Source organism: Nicotiana tabacum, chromosome 10 (genome assembly GCF_000715075.1).
Source record: "Nicotiana tabacum cultivar K326 chromosome 10, ASM71507v2, whole genome shotgun sequence".
In the NCBI taxonomy this organism is placed as follows: Eukaryota; Viridiplantae; Streptophyta; class Magnoliopsida; order Solanales; family Solanaceae; genus Nicotiana; species Nicotiana tabacum.
The window spans coordinates 137,527,183-137,548,189 of NC_134089.1; positions in this window are offsets into that span (position 1 = coordinate 137,527,183).

The following is a 21,007-nucleotide window of genomic DNA, read 5'->3' on the forward strand; positions in this document are numbered from 1 at the left end:
TAACAGAATTCCTTATCCAGATTTCTGGTACGCAGACTGTAATATGGAGTCATTCTTTTTTTCGATTCGGGATTAAAATTGGTGACTTGGGACACCCTAAATCTCCCAAGTGGCGACTCTGAAATAAATAAATAAATCCTGTTTCGATTGTCCTTTAATTGGAAAAACTCCCTTGCGCCCTCGCGGGTGCGGAAAAAGGAGGTGTGACAGTGTGTATTAGGTACAGTCTGTAAAGGTTGAGTGTGTAAAGTTATTTTTTGAGGCTCATGTGCCTGACAAAATTTCAGTGAACCATCTAGAGTCAATTGCCAACAAGATCTTTGAAGTGAACATGGTAGCGTTTTCTGATGATGAATTGTCGGTGGAAGGCACAGAACACAACAAGGCTCTCTATTTGATGGTCAAATGTGAAGGTTCAATGGTTACTCGGGCACTGATCGACAACGGGTCGAGCGCTAATATTTGCACGTTGTCCACATTGAACAAGTTAAAGATTGATGAGGATAGAGTCCGAAAGAATAGCATTTGTGTTCGAGGATTCGACGGAGGGGGAACAAACACAGTGGGGGATATTGTACTCGAATTGACTATTGGCCCGGTCGAATTCACTATGGAATTTCAGGTGTTGGATGCCGCAGTATCCTATAATCTTTTGTTGGGTCCACCATGGATTCACGTGGCCAAAGCCGTGCCTTCCACGCTGCACCAAATGGTCAAATTTGAGTGGGACAGACAAGAAATTGTGTTACATGGGGAAGATCTCACATGCGCCATGAATGATGCCATTGTACCCTTTATAGAGACTGAAGATGATAGGGGACCATGGGTTTATCAGGTCTTTGACACGGTTCCGGTGAGCAGGGTGCCCGAGGGTAAAAGCATGCCATGTCCCAGGGTGCCAGCTGCGACCGTCATGGTAGTGTCAGAAATGCTGAATAACGGGTTCGTGCCCGAGAAAGGTTTGGGGGTTGAACTTCAGGGCATTACTCAACCTGTGTCTTTGCCCAAAAATCTGGACACCTTCGGGTTAGGGTTCAAACCAACAGTGGCAGATGTTAGAAGGGCCCGTAAATTGAAGAAAAAAGCTTGGGTGCTTCCTAAACCAATTCCTCGATTATCCAGGTCCTTCGTCAGGCCGGGTATCAAGAAACAGTCATTGGCAAAGATGTCAGGTTCGTTAATTGGGGCAGAGGGGAATTTGGATAAGGTGTTTGAGAAAGTATTTGCTGAAGTAAACATGGTTGAGGTCGGGGAAGGGTCAAGCAGAGCAGACATACAGTACATCGGACCACATGCTAACATCAACAATTGGGAAGCTACTCCTCTTCCAATTCGGAGGGAGTCGTGATAGTGGGTTTTGTTTTCCTTTTGTCACCTGGATTATTCCAGGGTTTGTAATCCAGTTGCTATGTTCCGTCCGTTTGGATGAGTTAAAACCTTGTTGTCTTTACATTTAATGAAATGCAATTTTCTTCGTCCCTAATTCTCTTTCCATTTTTTTTTCTTTTCTTTTTGTACAGTTCTTTTTATGCTGATATCAGTGATATGACATGCATGAGGAATCTTCGGCCCATTTTTAAAAGCCAATCTAGCTCAGAAGTAAAAATACAAGAGATCGAGTGTGATGATGGGGTGGATGGTAACAATGATGAAGCTTATGAGGAAATTAGTAAAGAATTAAGTCATTTTGAAAAAAAACCCAAACCTAACCTAAATGACACAGAAGCAGTTAATTTAGGGGACCAAGCCAATGTGCGGGAAACTAAAATAAGTGTTCATCTGGAGCCACAACTCAAAGAGGAGATAATTAAAGTATTGCATGAGTACAAAGATGTTTTTGCATGGTCATATGATGATATGCCAGGTCTAAGCACCGATTTGGTGGTTCATAAATTACCCACTGATCCGGCACTCCTTCCTATCAAGCAGAAGTTGAGAAAGTTCAAAACGGACATAAATGTGAAGATCAAAGAAGAGATTACCAAGCAGTTTGAGGCAAAGGTCATTCAGGTTACACAGTACCCCACTTGGTTAGCTAATGTCGTGCCTGTGCCGAAGAAAGATGGCAAGACCAGGGTGTGCGTCGATTATCGAGACCTTAACAAGGAAAGTCCAAAAGATAACTTCCCATTGCCCAACATCCACATACTGATCGACAACTGTGCCAAACATGATATCGGCTCTTTTGTGGATATTTATGCGGGTTATCATCAGATTCTAATGGACAGGGAAGATGCAGAAAAGACGGCATTCATCACGCCGTGGGGAACGTATTGTTATCGGGTCATGCCGTTTGGTTTGAAAAATGCTGGGGCAACCTATATGAGGGCCATGACAATCATATTTCATGATATGATACATCGGGAAATCAAGGTGTACGTGGATGATGTGATCGTGAAGTCTAGACAGCAATCCGACCATGTCAGAGATTTGAGAAAGTTCTTTCAAAGGCTTCGCAGGTAAAATCTTAAGCTCAACTTGGGTGGCACAGAAGTTGAAACATTATTTGTCATCTTACACTACTTACCTTATATCTCGTTTGGACCCATTGAAGTATATTTTTCAGAAACCCATGCCCACAGGAAGGCTCGCAAAGTGGCAGATCTTGCTTACCGAGTTCGACATTATCTATGTGACCCGGACTGCTATGAAAGCACATGCATTAGCCGATCATTTGGCTGAGAACCCCGTTGATGAAGATTATGAGCTTTTGAAAACCTATTTCCCTGATGAAGAGGTGATGCACATTGATGAATTAGAACAAGCCGAGAAGTCGGGATGGAAACTTTTCTTTGATAGGGCCGCAAATATGAAAGGTGTGGGAATAGGAGCGGTACTTATTTCGGAAACAGGTCAGCATTACCCTGTTACAGCTCGGCTTCGTTTCTACTGTACAAACAACATGGCAGAATATGAGGCGTGTATATTGGGATTGAGATTAGCTGTGGATATGGGTGTACAGGAAGTCTTGGTCATGGGTGACTCGGACTTACTGGTACACCAGATTCAAGGGGAATGGGAAACACGGGACTTGAAGCTTATACCGTATCGACAATGTCTGCATGAGCTTTGCCAGCATTTTCAGGCCATAGAATTCAGACACGTTCCAAGGATTCATAATGAGGTTGCTGACGCTTTGGCAACTTTGGCATCAATGTTGCACCATCCAGATAAGGCTTATGTTGATCCATTGCAGATTCAGTTCCGTGATCAGCATGCTTACTGTAATGTGATAGAAGAGGAAATGGATGGAGAGCCGTGGTTCCATGATATCAAAGAGTACATTAGAACGGGGGTATATCCGATACAGGCCACAGGTGATCAGAAAAGAACGATTCGGTGATTGGCAAGTGGGTTTTTCCTTAGTGGAGGAGTGCTGTACAAAAGAACTCCAGATCTCGGTTTGTTGAGATGTATAGATGCACGGCAGGCCACAACTATCATGACTGAGGTGCATTCCGGAGTTTGTGGACCGCATATGAGTGGGTATGTTCTAGCAAAAAAGATTCTCCAAGCGGGTTATTATTGGCTCACGATGGAGCGGGATTGTATCAGTTTTGTGCGTAAGTGTCATCAATGCCAAGTACATGGAGATTTGATTCATTCTCCACCATCAGAATTACATACGATGTCCGCACCATGGCCTTTTGTTGCATGGGGCATGGATGTTATTGGGCCAATTGATCCAGCAACATCAAATGGGCACAGGTTTATCTTGGTAGCTATAGATTATTTTACCAAATGGGTGGAAGCTAAGACGTTCAAGCCTGTGACCAAGAAGGCTGTAGTTGACTTCATGCATTCAAATATCATCTGTCGGTTTGGGATCCCAAAGGTAATCATCACGGATAATGGGGCTAATCTTAATAGTCATTTGATGAAAGAGACATGTGAGCAGTTTAAGATTACTCACAGGCATTCTACTCTATACCGTCCCAAGGCAAATGGTGCGGTTGAAGCAGCCAATAAGAACATAAAGAAAATACTCCGGAAGATGGTTGAAGGATCAAGACAATGGCACGAGAAATTGCCTTTTGCATTGTTAGGATATCGCACCACCGTGCGTACCTCGGTAGGGACGACTCCTTACTCATTGGTATACGGTACCGAGGCAGTAATACCCGCAGAAGTGGAAATCCCATCTCTGCGAATCATTGCAGAGGATGAGATCGATGATGATGAATGGGTGAAAAGCCGTCTTGAGCAGTTGAGTTTGATTGATGAGAAGAGATTGGCATCAGTGTGTCATGGCCAACTGTACCAACGAAGAATGGCAAGAGCATACAACAAGAAAGTACGTCCAAGGAAATTCGAAGTCGGGCAATTAGTACTGAGGTGGATTTTGCCTCATTGGGCTGAAGTGAAAGGAAAGTTTGCCCCAAACTGGCAGGGACCATTCGTAATAACCAGAGTGTTGTCTAACGGAGCATTGTATTTGACAGATGTGGAAGGAAAATGTATAGAAATGACCATCAATTCCGATGCGGTCAAGAGATATTATATATGATTTGTTTATCTTTTGAATGCATCTGTTTGTATCTGGCATATCTTAAAGATTGAAATGATGAAGACATTTTGTCCTGCTATCCAAACACTCTTATCCCTTGTTATCCCCTTTGAGCCTTGCTTATTTTTTATATCCCTCTTTCGGAATCAACGGCACTATCAGGGAATATAGGTACCGAACATAAAAGAAAGAAGAAAAAAACAAAAACAAAAACAAAGGAAAAGAAAGAAAAGAAAAGGAAAAGAAGCAAAGGAAAGAAAGAAAAGCAAAAAGAAAAGAAAGAAGAGAAAAACAAAAGAAAAGGAAAAGAAAGAAAAGGAAAAAAGGAGAAAGAAAAGGAAAGAAAGACAACACAACGACAAAAGTTAAATAAAGTGAACTACGTTTGACTTGATCCCGAAAGGGTACATAGGCAGCCTTACTCCGAGGTTCAGTCATACCAAATAGAAATCCAAAAATCCCCAAGCAAGAAACTGGGGCAGAAGTTGTGATTGTTATGAAAGTTGGATTCCGAAAGTTGTAATTTGAACCCCTTTGAATTGTTTTGAGCCTTTTTATACCTTTCTTTCTAACCCAATTCAAAAGCCTACATTATGGTCCAAAGAAAGACCTTCTGATCAATTTTTAGGAAATGCTAAGTCGAGCAGGTGACGATAATTCGTGGCAGTAGAAACACTTTGGTTCAAGCAAGAAGAACAAAAGATAAAAATGAGAGAGTCTTATGGGTGAAAACCCTCACGGGCACCGTAAGGCGACGGGAGCTGAGAGAAAAATAAATGAGAGAGTCTTATTGGTGAAAACCCTCGCAGGCACCTTGAGGCGAAAGTGAGTTGAAAGATGGTTAAATGGCAAAAGGTTTGTGGGTGGAAAAATGTTTCGAGGTACCGCAGGAAAACAAGGGTAAGGTCTGGGTAATTCAAACAATTGATGGAAGCTCGGGGCAAAAAAGTATGGCGATTGAAAGCCGATTATTTGGACGGATTGGGCTGATCAATTCAAAATGCATGTCATAACCATTGATACCAGTTGTCTCGCTCAGATGAGTTTTTTCTTCTTCTCTTTTCAAACAGTCATCTAGTTTTGGATTCTTCTTATCCTTAACTCAAAATCATTGCATTTCCTTTTCTTTTGAGGGTTTTATCTAGATGAGATGTTTCAGTACCAGCTTTGTTCAATGCAAGCAGAAAGGATTTAAAAGCTCACTACCAGCTTCCAGCATTATAAAGCACAACGTGGTCAGAGCATGTCAAAAACAACTTGATGTCAAGTGGAATACATGGAATTAATTGGAGTTTCATCGGTGAAATGATTGGGGAATATCGTAGAAAGGCAAAAGCTCAAATAAAAAGGTCAAAAAAGTGAAATAACAGCATGGGTGTAAAACATGTAGGTTGCCAGATGTTGGGAAATTTGAAAGTTGGTCAGAAAGTCAAGCGGTTCAGGGTTAGTGTGTGGAAGTCATTTAACACAAAGCAATGCAGGGGAAGGATTTTTCAGCAAGAATGCCATCAACTAACCACCATTTTAAACTGATGAAATTTTCTTTGATTATAACAGGGGCAGAAAGTTAGTCGTTGAAAAGGAATTCTCCAAGAAGAAAAACAAGCAGTAACCAGGTTTAATAGCAAAGTGCGGTTTGATTAAATACAAGATAATCTTAAAATGCATAAGGGGAATGGAATTTGATTGCAAAGTTGGCATGATTAGAATAAGTGTAAGTTGTCAGAACCTTCCTGGATAATAGGATGTAGTTCATATACCCGAAAATCAGGAGTCCGCCTGGAGAATAGAGACATACAATTTAATTTTAGCAATCAGGAGTCCGCCTGGAGAATAGAGACATATGGTTCAATTTTAGCAATCAGGAGCCCGCCTGGAAAATAGAGGTGTTAAATATTTTAAGCAGTCGAAGTCAGGAGTCCGCCTGGAGAATAGAGACATACGGTTCAATTTTAGCAATCAGGAGCCCGCCTGGAAAATGGAGGTGTTAAATATTTTAAGCAGTCGAAGTCAGGAGTCCGCCTCGAGAATAGAGACATACGGTTCAATTTTAGCAATCAGGAGCCCGCCTGGAAAATGGAGGTATTAAATATTTTAAGCAGTCGAAGTCAGGAGTCCGCCTGGAGAACAGAGACATACGGTTCAATTTTAGCAATCAGGAGCCCACCTGGAAAATGGAGGTGTTAAATATTTTAAGCAGTCGAAGTCGGGAGTCTGCCTGGAGAATAGAGACATACGGTTCAATTTTAGCAATCAGGAGCCTGCCTGGAAAATGGAGGTGTTAAATATTTTAAGCAGTCAAAATCAGAAGCACGCCTGGATAATAGAGGAGCAGTTTCAATTTTAAGTTCAGCAATCAGGAGCCCGCCTGGAAAATGGAGGTGTTAAATATTTTAAGCAGTCGAAATCAGGAGCCCGCCTGGATAATAGAGGAGTAGTTTTAATTTTAAGTTCAGCATGTCAGGAGCCCGCCTGGATAATGGAGGAATACATTCGAGTTCGAGTTTACTCAAGTTCAGCAGTTTGGAGAGAGGGAATAACATCTCAATTCACCAGGGGAATAGCAACAGGGATTTTTATCGAGAAAGCACAAGACAATGAGGCAACAAGGAAACACAAGACAACAAGGCAACAAGGAAGTACAAGAGCAATTTGAAGAATTTAGATAGGATTTTTTGGTAATTCATAGAGCATAGTTAGTTTAGTTTCTTTTATCTTTGACATGATGTAATAAGGGAGGTCAGCAAGCAGTAACAACAACAGTAACATCAGCAAGCGTAGTGCAATCACAGTTCCTGGTAGTCCCAGCTACCAGACACTCCCGAACTACACTGACCTGATTCCTGTTTAGCCTAGGATATGTAGGCAACCTCCGAAGCAGGATGCGGTCAAACTTTTCAAAAATGCTTCGCACGGAATTTTCAAACGGGCAAAAATTGCTCGTATTTGCTCACTTGTCTTTGCCCGAAAACCTTTCGCGTTTCCGAGCAAAGAGGGGCAGCTGTGAGCACGTGATTTTTGCCCTATATATGAATAATTCCCAAAAATTCCAACAAAATAATTTTTCTTTATTTTTACAATTCTTGTGAATTTTGGTGTCATTTTGTTTTAATTATCGGCATCTTATTTGGGCATGTTAATTCATATAAAACACAAAGAGTATGCATTTGCATTTAGGTTTTAATTTTTATATTTAGTATCAATTAAGGGATAATTTGTTTAGAACAAAGCATGAAAATCACAAAAATAGTTCACTTTTGCATTTTAATGATTTTTATTGTGAATTTGTCATGAAATAGTTTTTGAACAATTTTAGGAATTAATTAGTCTTTGTTTTGAAACAATCATGATTTCATGTTAGTTTTACATCTTTATAAAAATTATAAAAATTGTAAAAGTAAGAAAAGAAAATAAGAGTAGAAAAAGTGGTCTTTTTAAAAACCCAAAATTTGGGCCAATACGTTGAAATTTCTCAGGCCCAAACGCCTCAAAATTGTCCAACCCAAATCCATGCCCGGTCTGCCCCCCCTTCTAAACGAAACGGTGTCGTTTCGGGGTCCTTGAATCAGGACCGCTGGATCTCATTAATCCAACGGTCCGGATCTAACTAGGTTACCTGCATTTAAGTGTCCGAAACTTTCCCCCTACCCCCATTTACCTCGTCTTCCTTACCCCACCCTTCTCCTCAAACCCTAATCCGCGCCGCCCCTAAATCCCTCGCCGGCGGTGAACACAACCTACGCTGTTCACCTCGAGATTAACACCACAAATCCCCCTCACTCTCCTCTTTCCATTGCACCCACTGGTTCACCTCGAACAAGGTCAGAACTCGTCGAATCTTAGTTTGAAGTTTTCCGGCCAAATGACAAGTTCATCCAAATCAGTCCAAAATCACACCCCACAACCCCCGACCCTTCCTCAACAATAATCCATGGTTATTTTCCTTCAAATCACTGTGAAATGGTCCGAATCTTAGATCTAAGAATTTCTGGCCAAACCCTAAAACCAAATCCTTTTGATTTCGAACCGCATATGGTTAGGGATGTTACGCGTCAAAAATCTGAAAGGATACAGACGTTTCTGACTGGCCGGAGTCCCTTGTGCCTCTGTGAGTTTTACTGCTTCCTTTTGCTCGCACGTTTGAAGTGTTATTTACAGTTGTTGTTTCGTTAATTGTTCTGTTAATTTTATGATTTAATTGTATTAGTTTAAGTTCTGTTAATTACTGTTGATTCTGAGTTTGATATTTGGTTGAATGATTGTAAGTTCATGGTTTAAGGATTAGTTTAAGTTCACTTAATATTGATCATGGTAGCTTAAGCTCAGTTTAATTTCATTTAGCTTGATTGATTTTGTATAATTGAAAAAATTGGTTTTGGTCAGTCTGATTAGTTAGTTTCTGAATGTTAATTAATTAATTTCAGTTAGTTTTAGATTTAAATTAGGGTATTGGTTATAGCTGTTAAGGATGAGGGTAGGTTCAGTAATTTTGAGGGGTTTTAGGGGTAATCTGGGTATGGAAAATGGTAGTTCTGATGAGAATAGTAATATCAAGATATAGGGAAGGGCAGTATAGGTATTGTATGGGTAGAGGAATACCCTAGGGCCTTCTAGAATGGGGTGCAAGTGTAGATTTTAATAATTGTAAGGCATTTACTTGTTTAGCAAGTTAAGAATAGAGGGACCAAACTGAAAATAGGGAGAGACTGATTGGAAAATCAGAATCTGATTTATTCTCTTTGGGGTTTCCTATAAAAGGGCATGAAATGCCTTGGAAAAGGGGGTTCTGCTCTTTTCTTCTACCTTCAGCCCTGAGTTTCAATTTGAGCTTTCATTCTTGCTTTTGATTTCAATTAACATTTTAATTCTAAGATTATTCAGAAAACAAAAACATCAAAAATGGAGAAATCTGAAACAACTTCACAGTTTCATCACTAGTCTTGGATTTCAATTTTGGGTTTTGGGTTTAGCCTTATTACAGAGGTGCTTAGGTGCAGCTGTGAGGGTCAGGGGTATATTTGAAGTATGTTAAACTGATCTATGGGAGTCTGCTTATATTTCTGGTTTTCAAAGCAATCTGCCTGTATTTCTGTGGTGTAACATTACTGAGTTTGTTGTTGTTGCTGTTGAAAGTAGCCGATTCCTCTCCTTTTCTCTATTTTCATTTCAATTTCCAGGTACTTGTTCTGTAACTCTCAAGTTTATGGAATTGAAGTAAACATGCTGCCTGAAGTTGATCTCTGAATTTTTCATGTTTTTTTGTTTAACTTAGTATATAAAACAGTTAGCTCACTCATGTCCTTTAGGTACTAGATTAATCCTGATTTGGTTTGTATAATTGGGACTGATGAACTGTCAAGCATGAGTTTGATCAATTTAATTAGTAAGTGGGCACTTTGGCATTTAAATTCATGTATGTAATCAGGGTTGTGGACTGTTTAGACTGTGCATTTCATGTTTATGCAATTGTAGTTTTCAGTTTGTTTAAGTTCCACAGTCTGCTGAAGTTAAATCTGCAAAGTTGTAATTGATTTTGAGTTCAATACACATGACTACTTTTAATTTTGGACTAATATGAATTGTACAATCAACAGCTTTATACTGGGGCAGTTTTAGGCCTGGCGTACTAGCAGGTAGCCCAGATTTTGGTTAGATGATAAATCGAATTAGGGCCTAGGTGCATTAAGGCTTGAGAAATTAGTTAAATCAAAAGGTGCCCAAGGATTCGATCCCTGGGTTGTACGACTGCAAGTTAAATTTTGGGCCTGCTTTATACCCGACGCCTAGCGCTCTAAGGGCCTGTGCCTGCAGCATGTGCAATAGCATGAGTTGGGCCTTATGGGCTCAGAGCTCATTTGCTTGGCATTTCTACCTGGATGTTCAAATTCAAATTCAACAAAGTACTGGCTTTAATTAATTAGAATCCTTAAGTGCTTAGTAGCATAATTATCTCACCGTCTAAAGTTGGAAAGGTTGTGTTAGTGAATTTCACCACCCTCCTCAAAATAACAATGCATTAGAATCTTTTAGCGCGATTTTAATTAAAATACCTTCTTAAAACTCGGGTGTGCATTGATGTGACCAAAATCTAAATCTCGACAAAATCAAAATGTGTTGACAATCACGGGCGCATTGATTGCGACGGGGTTCGAAACGCGTTTTTGCGACATCGTAATTCTTAAAAGCAAATAATGGTAGAAAAGAGGTTCACAAACTGAGACGGGCCGCACCGCATAAAAATAAATAAATGTGAGCCCCTTAGTAGATAATTATCGAAATAATTAGAATTTGGGATGACCGTTTAGAGAACTTCATGATTTTTCCCAAAATAACACTACATTAGCATCTTTAGGCACGATTTAATTAAATAACCTTCTTAAATACGAGTGCGCATTGATGCGACTCAAATCCAAATCTCGACGAAGTCGAAATGTGTTGATAACTACGGGTGCATTGATTGCGACGTGGTTCGAAACGTGTTTTCATGACGTCGCAATTCTAAAAATAATAACTATAATAAAAGTGGTGAAAAATTAATAAAAGGCACATGAGCAAGAACATGTTTTTTTGGAATCAGATAAAATCAAATACAACAGTTAAGCGACCGTGCTAGAACCACGGAACTCGGGAATGCCTAACACCTTCTCCCGGGTTAACAGAATTCCTTACTTGGATTTCTGGTTCGCGGACTGTTAACAGAGTCATAAATTTCCTCGGTTCGGGATTCAACCGGTGACTTGGGACACCATTAATCTCCCAAGTGACGACTATGAATAATTAATAATTAACTCCCATTCCGATTGTCCTTTAATTGGAAAAACTTCTTCACGCCCTTTGCGGGGTAGGTAAAAAAGTAGGTGTGACAACTTACAAACACTATTTACCAACATAGTGTTAGAACATTATCAGGATAAACTTACAAATTGTTTGAACCACGTATCAAATCTCGTATATACAGCATCATGGCCAAATTGACCCACAAAGTGACTGTGACACATAAAATATTTTTAGTAGTTGCATCGAGATGTAATCACTGTAAATTTAATATTTTGATAACTAATAAATCAATACTTACTTGAGAAATGGTACAACTTTGGGACAATTTAGCAACACATGAAGTGTAGCTGACTTGTACTCCATATAACTCAAACTTCTCTTTCTAACATCCTTAGAACATCGGCCCGGTCGATTGAATATGGACATTGGCGGATATAATGGATCATTCCAACATTCGACTGTGTGCCTATTGGGCCTATTCCTAGAACATGGCACATTACTCTCAAAATAATAAGAGCAAACTAATTAGTTAATAAAATTAATAGACAAAACTAATTAAAACAAGACCTAAACCCTAGTCATCAATAATATACAATGTTCAAAGAATTAAAACAGTAATAGAAACAATAAAATACAATGTTCGAATAATTGAAACAAAAACTAGAAATAACAAAGAAATGGGTTGTAATTCAAACCTTGATTTTTTAGGGTTTAGGAGAGGGGAGGAGCAGTGACAGCGGTAGCTTCGGCAATGGAGACGACATTGGGCGGTGGCTACACGGGGTGGGGAATGGAATTTGTGGGGGGGGGGGGGGATAGAGAAGGGGAATAGGGAGGAGTAAGAAAAATTTGGGGAAGAAAATAAGAGAAATGGGGGGAAACTCGTTTTTTGTTTATGATTTTCAAAATTACCGACCAAAGTTGGTCGGTACATTAAGTGTTGATCGGTTGACCAAATACTGACCAACTTTGGTCGGTTTTCTTAAAAAAAACTATTTTTTTTATTTTTGTTTTTATTTTTTAATAACTATAAATGTCATGACCCAAAATCCACTAAAGATCGTAATGGCGTCCAACACCGTTGTCAGGCAAGCCAACGCGGAAGTATTAGTAAATTCTTATTTTACTTACCCTAATCGGTTACAACATTTCTTAATTTACAATTATAATAGGTGATGATAAGCAATATTTAATAATAATTATACAACCCAAAAGAACTGTCTACTAATGTGTGTGCCAAGACCTGATGTCATAAGTAGTGGGCAACTAGTAGAATGTACAAAAGAATAATACTGTCCTACTATCCGGGATAGAATAGACAGCAAAGTAAAGAAAAACCCCATCAAGCTGCTGAACGGCACCGGAAGGGAGCAACTCACCGTGGAAGTCTCGGTCTATGAATCAGGGGCACGCACCAGTCTGATAGCCAGATATAGCTGCCTCAGATCCTGTACAATTAAGTACAAAAGTGTAGTATGAGTACATGTACCCCGTAAGTATCCCGTCTAATCTCGAAGAAGTAGAGACGAGAGATCGACTTGATACTTACTAATGTCAACAAAATACAATGAAATGTTACACTAAGCATGGAAATTACAAATAATCAACAGTTTGTAGCAAGAGGTAATATGTCATGTTCTTAACAATTTTAGGATTAGCCATTTACATTTCAAATATTTAGCCGGTCAAGTCATGGATAAGATTTCACATAGATATCATGCGCACACTATGCCCGAGGTCGACGGCCCGATCCAACAGAAAATAAACTTTGCACTGCCAGAGGGTTGAATGGCACGAACCATAGATGCATCTATTTATACCGAGGCGATCGGCCCAATCCACAAATATCAAATACTATCAAGGAAACACACGAAGGCGCATTTATATTCAAATAAATTCATACAACGGTTCAACAAGTATATATGCTCACTTATATCCCTTTCCAAGCCTCTAGCATATCGTAAGTGATCACATTAGCAAGAAAATATAGAGACATTCACAAATATAGCATGATGTGGTTCATAGGCTACCCGACAATTAACATAATAGTATCTACGCACGGACTCTCGTCACCTCGTGCATACGTAGCCTCGCATTTAGTAGCAAATTGCTCAATTATTACACCTATGGGGACAATTCCTCTTACAAGGTTAAAAAGGAGACTTACCTCGCTCCAAAGTATACTTCCAATGCCAAGAACAACCTCAAACCCTCAATTTGGAGTTGAACGATCCAAAACTAGTTAAATGAGGTAGGAACTAATCAATATAAGCTCACAAGATCGTATTCTAGCTATTTAAGAAATTTTCCAACCCTTAACACGAGTTTCCTAAAATACGACCCCGAGCCCACATGCCCGGATTCCGAAATTTTTTGAAGGAAGTGATTCTCTATAACCTAAGGATCAATAATATATGATTTCTAATTCATTTCACAACCAATTTTGTGGTAAAATCAAAATTTTATTAAAACCCTAGGTCTAGCTCTAATCCCATGATTTTACCTTAATCCCAGTGTTTAATCTACTTAAAACACAAGCGTTAAACAAAGAATAGGTGGGGTAAGCTTACCTCAAGATGCCAAGTAGAAGCCCTCTTCCATAAGCTTCCGAAATCACCAATTGAGGAGCGAAAAGTGTCAAAAATGACTTAGAACCCGTATTAAATTAAGCTCACTGATTCTGCGATTTCCACTTCTGCGGTCAGGGGACCGCACATGTGGTCCCGCATCTATGAGAAAGGACCGCATTTGCGAAATGGGCTGGGACCGCTTCTGTGGTCTTGAGGCTGCGTCTGCGGAGCTGCTTCTGCGTTTGGAGAACCGCTTCTGTGGTTTGGCCTGGCCTTCCCTAGGCCGCATCTATGATAGATGGACCACATCTGCGGTCTCTCACCTGCGGTCCACCAACTACAGGTGCGGTTATGACAGAAGTAGCAGCTTCAGCACTTCTCAAAAATTTCAACTTCACTCGAGCCTCGTCCGATTGACGCTCAGGGCTCCCAGGCCCCGCCTGAATATACCGACAAGCCTGAAATCACGAGACAGACCTACTCGAACCTTTGGAATGCCCGAAACAACGCTAAATCTAGGAATCGCCCCGTAAAACCAAATGAATCAAACTTATGAACTTCAAGTTCTTAATTTTCCTCTAACGAGCCAAAATACCCTAAACCTACTCGGATTGACACCACATTTTGCGGGTAAGTCTTAAATGATATTTCATACCTGTACCAGGCTTCGGAACCAACATACGAACCTGATACCCATGAAATCAATCATTAACTAGTTTCTTTAAATGCTTAGAATTTCAATTTAACAATTTCTAATAAAAATTCATTTCTCGGGCTAGGGACCTCGGAATTCAATTCTGGGCATACGCAAGTCCCATATTTTCCTACGGACCCTCCGGGACCGTCAAATCACGAATCCGGGTCTGTTTGCTCAAAATGTTGATCAAGTCAAACTTAGCCCCTTTTAAGAAAATCCTAAGGAATAAAATGGGCATATTTCACTCCAAACTCTTCCAAATCCCGAACCAACCGTCCCCGCAAGTTGTAAATTAACTAAAGCAAGCGCAGGAAGTTTTATTTAAGGGAACAGGGTTCTTAAAGGCAAAACTACCAGTCGGGTCATTACATGCTCCACCTCTTAAACAAACGTTCGTCCTCGAATGAACATAGAAAAGTACCTGGGCTGCTGAATAAATGTGGATATCTGCTCCGCATATCCTCCTCGGACTCCCAGGTCGCCTCCTCGACTGGTTGGCCCCTCCATTGGACCCTCACCACAGAAATCCTCTTGGACCTCAACTGGCGATCCTGTCTATCAATAATGGGAATTGGCTCCTCCTCATAACCCAAACTCTCATCCAGCTGAATAGTATTGAAGTCTAACACGTGGGACAGGTCGGCATGATACTTCTGAAGCATCGATATATGAAAAACTGGGTGAACTCCCGATAAGATGGGGGTAAAGCTAGCTCGTAAGAAACCTCCCCAACTCACCTCAACACCTCAAATGAGCCAATAAACCTTGGGCTCAGCTTGCCTTTCTTCCTGAATCTCATAATGCCCTTCATTGGTGAGACTTTCAAGAGGACCTTCTCACCAACCATGAATGATACATCACGCTTCTTCTGATCCGCATAGCTCTTCTGTCTGGACTGAGCTGTGCGAAGCCTTTCTTGAATCAACTTTACCTTGTCCAAGGCATCCTGTACCAAATCTGTACCGTATAACTTAGCCTTACCAGGCTCAAACCACCCGATAGGAGAACGACAACGTCGACCATATAAAGCCTCGTATGGAGCCATCTCTATGCTGGACTGATAGTTATTGTTGTACCAAACTTCGCCAAGGGCAAGAACTGATCCCACTGCCCTCCAAAGTCAATCACACATGCTCTGAGCATGTCCTCCAAAATCTGAACTGTCCACTCTGATTGCCCGTCGGTCTGTGGATGAAATGACATGCTAAGCTCCACGTGGGTCCCCAATTCACCCTGAACAGCTCTCCAAAAATGTGAAGTGAAACTAAGGGCCTCTATCTGATATGATGGAAACAGGCACACCGTGCAATCGGACTATATCCCGAATGTAGATATGAGCATACCTCTATGCTGTATAAGTAGTCGCCACCGGAATAAAGTGGGCCGACTTGGTCAACCTGTCAACAATGACCCATACTGAATCAAACTTCCGCAAAGTCCGGGGCAACCCAACTACGAAATCCATGGTAATGCGCTCCTATTTCCACTCTGGTATAGGCATTTGCTGAAGTAGGCCACCAGGCCACTGGTGTTCATACTTGACCTGCTGACAATTCAAACACCTAGCTACATACTCCACTATGTCTTTCTTCATCCTCCGCCACCAATAATGCTGCCTCAAGTCACGATACATCTTCGTAGCTCCCTGATGAATGGAATACCACAAACTGTGTGCCTCCTATAGAATCCTCTCCCTCAGACCATCAACATTAAAAACACATAGACGACCATGGAGTCTCAAAACACCATCCTCGCCAATAGAAATCTCCTTGGCACCTCCCTGAAGCACCGTCTCTCTGAGAACAACCAAATGTGGATCATCGAACTGCCAGGCCTTGATCTGCCCTAATAATGAAGACTGAGCAACCACACACGCAAGAACTCGGTTGGGCTCTAAAATATCCAACCTCACAAGTCTGTTAGCCAAGGACTAGATGTCCAAAGCTAGTGGCCTCTCCTCTACTGGAATAAATGCCAAGCTACCCATACTCTCTGCCTTCCTGCTTAAGGCATCCACGACCATATTAGCCTTGCCCCGGATGATACAGAATGGTGATGTCATAATCCTTCAGTAATTCAAGCCACCTGCACTGCCTCAAATTAAGATCCCTTTGTTTGAACAAATGCTGTAAGCTGCGATGATCCGTATAAACCCCACATGACACCCCATACAGATAATTCCTCAATATCTTAAGAGTATGAACGATCGCGGCCAACTCTAGATCGTGCACAAGATAATTTTTCTCATGAACCTTCAGCTGGAATGAAGCATAGGCAATAACTCGCCCCTCCAGCATCAATACACATCCTAATCCAACACGCGAAGCGTCACAATATACTGTATACATCCCTGAACCGGAAGGCAACACAAGAACTGGTGCTGTAGTCAAGGCTGTCTTGAGCTTCTGAAAGCTTGCCTCACAATCATCAGACCAATGGAAAGGATCACCCTTCTAGGTCAATCTAGTCAGAGGTGATGCAATAGATGAAAAGCCCTGCACAAATCGTCTGTAATAACCTGCTAACCCTAGGAAACTCCTAATCTCGATCACCGAAGTAGGACGTGGCCAACTCTGAACTGCCTCAATCTTCTTAGGGTCCACCTTAATACCCTCTCCTGACACAATATGCCCCAAGAATGCCACTGACTCTAGCCAGAACTTACACTTGGAGAACTTAGCATATAGCTTCTGCTCTCGCAAGGTCTGAAGCACTACCCTCAAATGCTGCTCGTGCTTCCCCAGGCTATGGGAGTATATCAAGATGTCGTCAATGAAGACGCTGACAAATGAATCAATGTAAAGCCTAAATACCCTATTCATCAAGTCCATAAATGTTACTGGGGCGTTAGTCAAGCCAAAAGACATCACCAGGAACTCGTAGTGGCCATATCTAGTCGGAATGTAGTCTTCGGAACATCCGAGTCCCGAATCTTCAGCTGATGATACCCTGACCTCAAGTAAATCTTGGAGAACACCCTAGCACCATGCAACTGGTCGAACAAATCATCGATATGTGGCAATAGATACTTGTTTTTGATGGTGACTTTGTTCAACTGGCGGTAATCAATGCACATCCGCATAGTTCCATCCTTCTTCTTCACAAATAACACTGGTGCACCCCAAGGCGATACACTGAGTCTAATAAACCCCTTTGCTAACAACTCCTCAAGCTGCTCCTTCAACTGCTTTAGAGCCATACAATACAGTGGGATAGATACAGGCTGGGTGCCTGGAGCCAAATCAATGCAGAAATCAATATCATGATCCGGTGGCATGCTAGGAAGATCAGAAGGAAACACATCGGCGAACTCTCGAACTACTGGAACTGAATCAATCATCGGAGACTCTACGGTGGTATCTCAAACATAAGCCAAATAAGCCAAACACCCCTTCTCAACAATTTGCTGAGCCTTCATGAAAGAGATAACCCGACTAGATGTATCAACTGTGGAACCCTTCCACTCCAACCTCGGCAACCTTGGCATCGCTAAAGTAACAGTCATGGCATGGCAATCTAGGATGGCGTGATATGAGGATAACCAATCCATGCCCAGGATGATCTTAAAGTTGATCATATCAAGCAACAAGAGATCCGCACTAGTCTCAAAACTACAGAATGCGACCACACATGACCGGTAGATCTGATCCACAACCACAGAATCGCCCACAAGAGTGGACACATGAACAGGAATGCCCAAAGTCTTAGGAGAAACAACCAAGAAATAAGCAAACAGAGATGATGCATATGAATAGTAGACCTTGAATCAAATAATACTGAAGCATCCCTACCACTGACGGAAATAATACCTATGATGACGGCACCTGAGGCCAATACATCTGGCCTAGCCGGAAGGGCATAGAATCTGGCTGGAGCGCCAACTAGCTGGCCTCCACCGGACTGAGCAGTAGCTGACTGACCTCTCCATGCCTGGCCTTCACCTCTAGGATGACCCCTACACGTCTACCCTCCACCTCTAGGTGGTGGGGCAGCCGATGCTGAAATCATAGGTTGCTCCTGCTATATTGCCTTGCCCCGAAGCCTGGGGAAGTACCTCCTCATATGGCCAAGATCTCCGCACTCAAAACAACCTTGCGGTGCAGCGGCCTGTTGTCCTGATGGCTGACCCTGATGGCCTGTAAACCCACTGGAAGAAGCCTGAATAGCCAGTGGACGATATGAACTCTCCGACATAGCACTAAAATAAGGATTAGAAGATCCCTGAGGACCTGAATACCCCCGGAGGAACCCTGAATAGCTGGCGGGCAATACGAGCCCTCTAGCATGGCGTTAAAATAAGGATGCACTGGAGCACCCCGAGAAGGCGGCGGTGTTGAATATGGGGGCCTGTTGGGCTGACCCCTCCCAAACTAACCTCTACCCCTAGCCGAGGCACCTTTGAACTCTCCGGAGAATCTAGCCCTCTTATCTTACTGCATCTGCTCTCTGCCCCTCTGGCGATATCCCTAAATCTTGTGAGCAATCCCTACCACTAGTTGATACTTTGTACCCATCTCCACTTCTCGGGCCATGCCAGATCGAATACTGGGGTGTAACCCCGCAACAAATCTCTGCACTCTCTTTGCATCTGTGGGAAGTATCATGAGTGCATGGCAAGACAACTTAGAAAACCTCACTTCATAATCGGTCACAGATCTGACCCTGCTCAAGATGCTCAAACTGATACCGTAGCTCTTACTCTCAGAGGGTGGAATATACCTATCCAAGAACAACTATGCGAACTGACCTCAAGTGATGGGAGGAGAACCTGTTGGCCTGCCTAGAACATAGGACTGCTACCATCTATGTAATGACCCGACTAGTTGTTTTGAATAAGTACAACCTCGTCTCTCCATATACTACTAAATTCATGCTTCACGGTTCCTATGTAACTTTCCGGGGAAATTGGTGCGGGTTCAGAAAGGTTTTTGAAAGGAATTGAGACACTCAGTCCACAAGAAGAGAGCTTAAGTTGAACTAAATTGACCAGAAGGTGAAATATGAGTAAACGAATCCAGAATGGATTTTTGATGATTCCAATAGCTCTGTATGGTGATTTTGGATTTAGGAACATACCTAGAAAATTATTTGGAAGTTTAAAGTTTAATTAGGCTTGAAATGGCGAAAACGAGAAGTCACGGTTTAGAAGTTTGACCGAGGGGTTGACTTTTGAAATCCAGATCAAAATCTGACTCAAGAAATTGGAATAGCTCTATTATGTCATTTATGACTTGTGTGCAAAATTTGGGGTCAATCGGATTTGATTTGATAGATTTCGGCGTTGTTTGTGGAATTTGAAAGTTTCTAAGTCCTTAGGCTTGAACCCGAGGTGGATTTGGTGTTTTGGTATTGTTTTGAGTAATTCGAAGGCTCGACTAAATTTTTGTGATGTTATGGGATGTGTTGGTATATTTGGTTGAGGTCCCGGGAGTCTCGAATGAGTTTCAGAGTGAATTTTAAGCGAGTCCGGACATTTCGGAACTCTAAGATGGTTCTGGCACTTTTGGGAGTGCGTACCGCACCAAAATTTTGCATACCACAGAGGGGAGTGCGGACCGCACACCAAAAATTGTCCGCAGGATCACTGGTCCGATTTCAGAAGCTTATATCTTTTAATCTACAAGGAATTTGGGGATGATTCAAACATGAAAGTTGTAGACCATTGAATCTAGTTTTCCAAAACATATTATAATAGTAATTTGGATATCTGTAGCAAAATTTATGACCAAAATACAAAGATTGTCACTGCAGTCAAATCCACCGCGGACAACATTCGATTTTGTGTGGTCAGCGGTGCTCCACCGCGGTTTACGATCGATTTTGTGCGGTCAGCATTGGTGGAATCCGGGAGGTGAACTATAAATATGAGGTTTAGGGTTTTATTTCATATTTTGACCTAGAGAGCTTGGATTTTGGCGATTTTTCAAAGGTTTTTCAAGAAATTCATCGGGGTAAGTGATTCTAACTCGGATTTGGCTAGAATACATGAATCTATTGTTGAATTCATCTTTTGATTCATGATTTGGGGTGAAAATTTGGAGAAAAATTATAGAAACTTCTAAAATGAATTTTTGAGATCCGAAGAACAATCCGATATCGAAATTTGATAAAATTGGTATCATTGAACTCGTATTGGAATGGGTGTTCGGATTTCATGAAAATCAAGTCGGGTTCCGAGAGATGGGTCCTGCGTTGACTTTTGGTTGACTTTTTAATGTGAATTTTTAAGTCAATTTTTTATTATCTGGAATTGTTTTCGATGTATTTTAATAAAGTTATACAATAAATTTGGATAGATTTGAGCCTCTCGGAGGTCAATTCAAGCAAGAGGGCTATTTTGGAATATCGGCCTAACTTCAAAAAGGTAAGTGTTTGGTCTAACCTTAGCTTGAGGGATTATGAGTTGTGTCATAATTGTTATGTGTTATTTGTCGAGTACGACGTATAGGCATGGTG